Source organism: Fukomys damarensis, unplaced genomic scaffold (assembly GCF_012274545.1).
Source record: "Fukomys damarensis isolate Sample0158 unplaced genomic scaffold, DMR_v1.0_HiC HiC_scaffold_38, whole genome shotgun sequence".
In the NCBI taxonomy this organism is placed as follows: Eukaryota; Metazoa; Chordata; class Mammalia; order Rodentia; family Bathyergidae; genus Fukomys; species Fukomys damarensis.
This window is the reverse complement of record NW_022900950.1, coordinates 53,307,319-53,314,173: the sequence shown is the minus strand read 5'-3', so window position 1 is coordinate 53,314,173 and position 6,855 is coordinate 53,307,319.

Sequence of the window (6,855 nt, the reverse complement as noted above, 5' to 3'; positions counted from 1 at the left end):
CAGTGGACAATACAGACAGAACTGACTCCCCTGCTTCTGTCCCACACACCCAGACACTAGAGGTCTATGGGAAACACACAGGAGTGCTGGGGAAGGTATAGAGCAATAAGATGATAGAATTCTATACTCAGAAGAAAGAATGGCGAGGAGAGAAGAAGAGAGCTCAAAAGACAAAGAGGGCAGGGGATTTAGCTCAGTGGTGCCTCGCAAGCACAAAGTCCCTAGTTTGATCCCTGGTACAAAAAAAAAATGCAAACACACACACACACACACACACACACACACACACACACACAAAACCAGAAAGAACAAGAAAAGGAGGAAAGTATTGAGAAACCAGAAAGCAACTCAAAACCATACTAGTACCTGACAACGGATGAGAGAAGAGCCCAAAGGGGATGGGTGACAAGGTCAGAGGTTTTACCTCAAAGATAAAAGGAGATGCGGCCAAGGGGCAGTGAGAGGAAGACATCAGGAGACAAGGCTCCCCCATCCAGCAGGCAGGTTCTTGAAAGAACTGCTTTGCCTGTGTGAAGAGAACTAGAAAACAGAAACACAGAGTAGGGGCTGTGAATAATATTGGGTGTTCCTACCAATCCTGATGCATAATTATCTGTTATGCCTGATTTGAAAACGCTGTATATAAATAACAATACTGGCTCTAATTTAATGGTTAATAAAAGAGAAAGAACTAGACAAATGCTATCTACCAGCTAGGAGGAGAAGAAAAGGAGGCTTGGAATTGTTGTTAATCTGACTGGAAAACAAAATCTTCACAAGACTGAAACCTCACATCAGGTGTGTTATTGGAAGTCACAGTGCACAAGCAGTACCATAAACTCAACCAAAAGAAAATTAAGAAACTGCTCCACTATGAGTGAATCCCAGAAGTCCAACCAAAATGGAGCCACAGAAGAATGCACGAGTTACATTAAACAAAACAAAACAAAAACACTCCAACCACCATGTAGCAGGAGCTTAGAAAAAAAATTTACATCTCACATAAGAAATGAAACCACCAATAGAGAATTAGCAAATACAAAGTTCAGGAGATGCATCACCATAAATTTTAGAATAGTTGATGAATCAATCAGAAAGAGATCATAAAATAAGAATGGAAATATTTTTAAATGGGCTTTAATTTCACTATGGGCATACTGATACTTTGAAAAAAGAAGAGCAAACTGAAAACAGAAGCAAAATACATATGACCTTTAAATATTAAAACTTGGTCATTGAAGTTTTAAAAACTCAAAGAGTAGGTTAAATAGCAAATGAGAACCAGATTAAGAGAAAATTAGTAACTACAAGATATATTTGAGGAAGTAACACAAAATGCAGCACAATCATACACAAAAAAATGTACAATGAACAAAAGCCATAAGAAACATAAGAGAAGGTTTGACATTTATCCAGACTAGCGGAAATCATAGAACAGACAGAAAAGCCATATTTGAATCTGACTAATCCCAGTATTTTATTCTCTTGGACATAGGTTGGGTCCAAGAGGGAAGACATGTCCAAACAAGTCCAAATAGAATCATCCCCTAGGGTGGATAGATGATGTTGGAGACTCAAGACCTTTTTATTGGGTTGCTGAAATGGCTTGCAAAGTACAGTGTCTGGAAAATGTCTTGTGCATTGGGTAATGGATGCAGTGCGTACAACGAGGACTCAAAAATTTCTATAGTTCCTTAGCTTTTTCCCAAACCTATTTTTTTCATTCCTTATACAAACTATAACCCAAAAAAGAAGAAACACGAAAACCCTTTTCTGAGCACTGTACTCTTCCCTAGACAGTGGGCATGATATGAGTAAGACTTGACCCATGGAAAATCAGAACACCGGGGCCCAAGAGGGCCCAGTACCAGGCCTCCTGACATCTACTCCAGGTATCCTCCTACTGAGTCTTCTTTCTTGCAAATTCTACAGCACTCTGTGCCAGGCACGACAATGATTGAGAGCTAAACAAAGGTATTTTAACCTTCTCTCAACCCTGGTTGGAGTTCATAATGAAACAAAGTGTACCGGCCTCCCTCTGGTAGCCAGAATCTCTTGAGTGATGTTTTGGCAGAAGTGTCTCATTTGGAATGGCTTGGGCTTCCTGGGCTCTTTGTGAAGATTGGTGGGGATGAGTTGTTATGTTTTACAATTGCTGTAAAAAATCCACAGCTAACAGTCTAAAGGAGAGTGAGGCCAAATAATCATACACAGGGCATGCCAGAATCTGCAGCCAGATAGCTCTGGGCAGCAGTGGGGTCTGCAGAGTGATCAGGATAGGGCAGCAGACACATTGATTAAATGGAGAGGAGGAGCTGCTGGAAATGAAAGACAGCATTGCAAAACACAATAGCACAATACCACTGCATACCGTACTATAGACAAAATGGGTTAAATAATTACTTAAATCCCTTTAAATCTGAGTGAAACCAAGTAAGTTAGCTGAAAAGATTTTGGGATTAGGAGCTTACCCTGAAGGCTGTTAACTGTAAGGTATTTCTTCTCTAGAAATCATGCCTTGAACTCGATAGGGTGACTTTCCCTGATTTAAGAACAGTCCCAGTTTGTATATGCTGTGTCAATATCTTATGTCTTTCCCCATTTGTCCAGGATGACAAAGTATTAATAAAGAAAGCAATATTAAGAGTTACATTAAGATGGCTTCAGTAGACTTCAGGAGTGGGTGCTGTGACGTGTCTTCCACAGCACCATTCAGGACTGAAGGACTGTTTCCCTAGTTGCCAGGTGGGTTTCTCAAGAAAGCATGAGATGTGAGCCCTCACCTGAACTATGCTGGATCACCAATGTCACCTCAACCACAGCCACACCCTTTCCCAGGGTGCCCACATCAAATGAGTGGTTTTGTAGAGGGATAAAGGTAACCCCACTTCCCAGCTTGCGTTGGACTTGGCCTTTGCTGTGGCTGAGTCAAAGCCCAGCTTCACCTTCTGCCCAGTTCCATACCTCTTCTCCTCTTCCAGAGGTGGTAATCCCCAAACACTTGTTAACAAACTCCTACATGTTAATCCATTTTAGAATCTGCTTTCTGAGCAGGCTTCAGCCTTTAACAGTCCCTCCCTGGTACTTTCACTTTCTTGATACATTGTTGGTAAAGTACTTTCACTTTGGGCTGGGGTAATAGTACATGAGACATGTGCAGTGAACTAACTTATCACTCTGGTTACATCAGAGGATGTCCGGAGATTATCTATCTTTCCCCATCTTATCTAAATAAAACATGTGGCAGTCACTTTTGTGATGTGCAGGTGCCTGAGGAAGGACTTGCTGCCCATCTGTGAGCAGTACAGTGACAGGGCAGACAATCTATACCCCTTCCCTCTTCTGGGTCTGCCCACTCCTGAGTGGCCCCACAAAAAGATGTTCTCCTTCTAAGGACAGTCCATGCCCCTGATTGTGTGAGGTAGGACGTAAGCACCCAGCTACTTCAGTCCAATGCAGGACGCTTCTGACGGGCCATGCTTGTCCCCAAGTTAGAAGGGTTAGCCCAGACTTTGTCCAACCTATATCCCAGATGGATATCTTACTCTGCCCAATCCCTCTTCCAGAAGTAAAGGTCTCAGATAAACATCTTAGATGCAAAACTTCCTCCCAACATCCATACCTGGACAATTCAATCTGCAATAATACATAATATCTTCCTTTCCAGGTCTGCTTGTTGAATGCTTGTGTAACAAACTGTGTTAGGGCATTAGCAGGTAGAGACTGCTAAGTATTTTCATCTGGGATAAGGGGGAAAGTCTGGGGCTGCTGCCCCTTGGCATGCCAATCACTTGTGCAGTGACCCTGGCTTGATCTGAGAGAAGCCTGAATTCATTCAGCGTAGCCATTGAAAAATGCGGGGGTACCAAGATTAGCTCAATGGTTCCACTGCCTGCCTCACAAATGCAACAACCAGAGTTTGATCCCTGGTACAAAACAAACAAACAAACAGGGGAGATTTCATTCTCCATATAAATGAAGTATTTAAGGGAAATAGAAGCCAAGGCTTTCTGCCACCTAACATAGGATAGTCTAAATGCTCTTGTTACACTAACATTAACGTTAAGAAGATGCTATATGTCTGTAACTATTAAGTTATGATTTGATAACACTTTTCAAATTTGTAGTTAAATATTTTGGCGTTAATGGACTCAAAAAATGAAAGGGATTTTTTTTAATGAAAAAGAAATACTCTGTCCATGGCAAAGTTGACAAAACTATAAATTCCAAAATGTTTATCAACATTTGTCATGTTACATGGGAGTCATATGATATCACTGACCACGTGAAAACTGGAAGACCCAAGTCTGCTAAAGCTATAGTATCTAATTCCAAAGAGTGCAGGATACATACAGTGATATATTCTGTACATAACTTGGGTTCAAAACAGCTCCTCTACATTAATTTTATTCAGTTTCTTGTGCATATACAAAAAAAATGAACTTGAATGAGGTTTAAACACTTTACTCCAAAATGTAGCACCTTACCATACTAAATATCTTTAGTTGAAGGAATCTGAGAAAATCTGAAGTGGAAAGGTCACTGTCACTTTCCTCCATGCTTCTGAAGTAGATCATGAAACCTAGCAAGAATTTTCTGACCCGGCCCAGCTCCTGGGGCAGATCATAAGACCCTCCAGTGAGCAATGCCCTCCATATACCCAGAAGAAAAGAACATCCTTACATCTGAAGATGACAAATCACAGAGAACTCAACCAACAGGCATGAGCTCACTACATTAGGTCATGCACTTTGCCCTGTTTTCCACAGCTTTTTACACTTTCTCAACACCTAGCATGAAAAGACATAGATTTTAGCCATTTTTTCAAGTAATTTCCTTGTGAAGGCTCTCATGTCACATAAAACTTATATTGAATAAATATGTGTGTTTTTCTCTTCAGTTATCTTTTGTTGGAAGGGTCCCCAGCCACGAACCTAAGATGGAGAGAAAAAAATCTCTATCCTACAAAGTGACAGCTGTTAATGTCCTAGACTGAATGGCAGGGATATGTTTCAAAACAATTAAATGATGCCCTCTTTAACTAAATGTAGTCACATACTTCGTGCTGAAAAGTGTTATGTCAATAATGGGTTGCTTGGTTTTTATTCAATTTGTGGTATCAAAATAAAGCATTTGAAATTTCATTTGGTTGAAGGTAAAATATCTGACATTATTAAAGCAAGATGTCATTATACATTCAATTAAATGAATGAGTGCTAATAAAATTCCAGGGTTTTTAAAAAAATTTAAAGTAAAGTTAAATTTGCATTATAATTCAACATAAGTATTGGTAGAGCACGGGACTGTGGTAAAACCATGTTCTAACTGAATGGAGCAGAAGTTTTTGAAATTTGGTGTGGCTCAACAAAATTCACACTTGTATTCCAGGAAGTTGTGATGGTCTAACAACCAAAATAGTAGCCATCACTATTGAAGACTTTATAAATATTATAATGTATGCACAGTTTAACTGAAGTACATATTTTCTGTGAAAATCTGATTCCAAATACAAGGCAGTAGTATGAGTTTTCTCTCTATGTTGTCTGTCAAAAGTAGGATTTTGGCAATATTTGTGCCTTTGACTAAATCATTTGTAAATCAACCTAAGTGCCCTGCAGGGATACTGAATTCTTTTATCAATGAGCCATTTGTGTTTGGGCCACATTTGTTCAAATCAGTCAGAAATATTTATCCACATTTTCAATGAAGGAAAGTCCAAAAACTTTCTGCTTTTGAGACAGTTACACAATTGAGATTATCAGTTACGAGGTTTAAAAGCAGCAAGACACTAAAATGTATCCCTTTTGTCAAAAGACAAATTAAAACAAATTTAGTATGAGGGCTAATTTGCTTTTTATTTATGGTTCATAAATTGGGCAGCCCCTGTTCTACAAAACAGAATGAGAGCTCCCTTAGGGCATAGCCCAACAGTGGGGTTTATAAGGTGTGAACAACAAAACAGAACAATAGAGAAAAAACTGATTGTTTAACATCAGTTTATTTTCCTGTAAAGTTCAAAACTTAGGAGATTTCCTTATTATACTGACTTGGGTAGAGTCTATTTTAAGATCTGGACTGTTTGAAAGTCTAGCTGCTTCCTTACAGTTTCAGTTTGATTACGTGGCACTTAGCAGAAGTTAACTCCATTTTGGTTTGGTCTAGTCCAAAAAATGGCCTCCCATGATCTTAGCACCACAAAAAATAGAAAGAAACTTGACAAATTAAGTGTTTACAAAATAAATAATGCTATAAGATTAAACTCGAGAGTCTGTAATTGAACTTTCTGAGTTTGTAGACAAAATGTTAGTGTGAAGTTCTTACTTCAAACTATATGAAAATATAAATTAGACAAAAGAATAATGAATAGACAAAATTAGTTTGTTAAGCACTTTTTGAAGAAAGATACTTGGAGTGGAGGAAGAAAGATATCCCTGAAAATATATTACAAGTGAGAATATTATTCACTTAATAGTATTGTACTTATCCTATTAAGTATGCTAGCAAAAGTACATTCTCAAACATGATACCATTTACAGAGAAGGTCAGCTGATGTTTTTTTTTTTTCCTCATTGAGTTTATTGGTACATTTTAGATACACAGTAAGTTACATTCATTATTGGGATCTTGTTCCTTTACATGACAGGTCTTGATTCTCATTTTTTCCCCTTGTCCCTGCCCTCCCTTCACCCCCTCCTCCCCTCCCCATTTACAAAGACTTTATTTCCAGTTTTTCATTTTCTCCTATTTTTTCCTTTTCCCTTATTACCTTTCCCCTACCCTTCCCACTTTCCCTACACCTTTAGCCCCTTTCTTCCTATTTCACATTGTCCATTATATCATTAGGATCTTATGTAC